This window comes from Alosa pseudoharengus, unplaced genomic scaffold, assembly GCF_046254945.1.
Source record: "Alosa pseudoharengus isolate Yale_2024_CS ecotype anadromous, Long Island Sound unplaced genomic scaffold, YU_APseudo_1.1 YU_APseudo_1.1_scf_5, whole genome shotgun sequence".
NCBI lineage: Eukaryota > Metazoa > Chordata > Actinopteri > Clupeiformes > Clupeidae > Alosa > Alosa pseudoharengus.
Genome location: NW_027468837.1, coordinates 36,538,674 through 36,541,173, shown reverse-complemented (window position 1 = coordinate 36,541,173; position 2,500 = coordinate 36,538,674). Strand labels below are relative to the sequence as shown.

The 2,500-nt window shown below is 48.8% G+C and overlaps 1 protein-coding gene across 1 annotated transcript in view; it reads left to right on the top strand.

Annotated features, from left to right (window-relative positions):
* Positions 1-2,500, top strand: part of ppfia4 (PTPRF interacting protein alpha 4) — a 115,422-nt gene that overhangs the window by 58,723 nt on the left and 54,199 nt on the right. The window lies entirely within an intron of this gene.

The following is a 2,500-nucleotide window of genomic DNA, read 5'->3' as shown; positions in this document are numbered from 1 at the left end:
TAGGTCATGGGTCACACACACACACACACACACACACACACACACAATAGGAGGAGCGTGATGCTAACAGGACTATTAGGTCATGGGTCACACACACACACACACACACACACACACACACACACACACACACACACACACAATAGGAGGAGCGTGATGCTAACAGGACTAATAGGTCATGGGTCACACACACACACACACACACACACACACACACACAATAGGAGGAGCGTGATTCTAACGGGACTAATAGGCCATGGGGCTCAGCAGACCAGATGTGGCTCAGATCTGGAGTCAGAGGGATGAGGCTGCTCTCAGTGCCCCCAGAGCAACACAGCTGGGGCATTAGGTGCTTACTACAGGCACGCATACTCACACACACACACACACACCGATGACCGAGGCCATCACTGACCATCACTTACTGTAGCAAACGCTGTGGCACATCAGAGCAAGAGCAAGGAGTGATGAGAACACATACAGGAGAGTTGTGTGTATGTGTGTAGTTATACACACATAAGCACATTTGATTCATTTAATATTTGCATATTATTATTTATTATTATTTATTTCTATTATCAGACATTTTTGATGATTGAAGCAGGCGATGTGATACAACATCTGTTCCAGGATTTGAAGGTTGAACTACCCTCTGTGGTGAAAAAGAATGTGTGGATAAAATGAATGCACTGACCCATTTTTATCTTTTGCTCTTGTTCTCCTCTCTCTCTCTCTCTCTCTCTCTCTCTCTCTTTCTCGCTAGGATGGACACACACACACACACACACACACACACACACGCACACACACATACACACACATTGTACAGTATGTGTGAATGTATGCATCCTACTGCAAAAGTGTTTCTGTACAATATTTTGAAGTATGGTTCAGTGCACTGTGTGTGTGTGGGGGGGGGCTGCTGTCTGAGGGACAGACTTAACTAATACAAGCCCCAAGATGTCTTCACTCTCTCAGATAGCCCCTATCCACAACTCCACTTGCTATGTGTTGAATCTTCTGTGTGTGTGTGTGTGTGTGTGTGTGTGTGTGAGCTTGTTTAAAGGCTCTAGGCCTTCTGTTTTTGCAGACAGAGGGGTGAGTTGTGTGAAGGATTCTGCAGAATGGGAGAAACCCAAGAGCCTCATAGTGCACTTTCTCATACACTTTTTCAGAGCACCTACTGCATAGACTAATAATGTGTGCGTGTGTGTGTGTTCGTGTGTGTTCGTGTGTGTGTGTGTGTGTGTGTGTGTGTGTGTGTGTGTGTGTGCACGCCGTGTGTTGTAGACCTATGCATGCGTGACTGAATCTTTAGAGCATTCAAGTGTGTTGTTGCGCTCCAGTGATGCCCCCAAAGTGCCCTGAATGCCCCTGTATGGTCCAGTGATGCCCCCAAAGTGCCCTGAATGCCCCTGTATGGCCCCTCGGCCCCCGATGGTCCAGTGATGCCCCCAAAGTTCCCTGAATGCCCCTGTATGGTCCAGCAATGCCCCCAAAGTGCCCTGAATGCCCCTTTATGGTCCAGCAATGCCCCCAAAGTGCCCTGAATGCCCCTGTATGGTCCAGTGATGCCCCCAAAGTGCCCTGAATGCCCCCGATGGTCCAGTGATGCCCCCAAAGTGCCCTGAATGCCCCTGTATGGTCCAGCGATGCCCCCAAAGTGCCCTGAATGCCCCTGTATGGTCCAGTGATGCCCCCAAAGTGCCCTGAATGCCCCTGTATGGTCCAGTGATGCCCCCAAAGTGCCCTGAATGCCCCTGTATGGTCCCTCGGCCCCCGATGGTCCCGCTGGCGCTGGCGAACAGGGAACAGCTGGGCGAGCGGGGGGTGGATGCCCACGGCTGCGCTGCCAGTCTTTGGGAGACGAGATTGCTTCATGCTAGACCTCTGCCATACTGTGTGTGTGTGTGTGTGTGTGTGTGTGTGTGTGTGTGTGTGAGAGTGAGAGAGAGAGAGAGAGAAAGAGTGAGAGAGAGAAAGAGTGTGATTGAGGTGAGTGACTGTGTGTGTGCGTGTGTGTGTGCGTGTGTGCGAGCGCTTGCGTGTGTGTGTGTGGAGCCTGTTTTTCACTGTACTGAGTCTTGGGAAATGAGACACATCCTCATTATTCCAAATCCATGCTTCAATGTGCTTAATATTCAATAAATCAGTTCTTCAACATGACGGGCCTTTGTTTCGCAGTGATTGGCTTGGCATGTGTTTAGTGTGTCTGGTCCGGTCTCTCATAGGTGTGTGTACAGTGTGTTTGGCCTGGCCTCTCATCATAGGTGTGCAGTGTTTCTCATACATTGACTTATTTGTGGCAGCCCACCACAATATCAACATTGACCACCACACAATGATTTTCCTGGTTGTACTAACTTGTGCTTAAATCTGGTTAGCATCATAACCACACTGCACTAATTTGTTAAAAACTGTTGTATTTGAGTTAATTCTGCAAACCTACCACCACAAAAAGAATTCAGTTATGTGGGAAACACTGGTGTGTGTTTGTAGA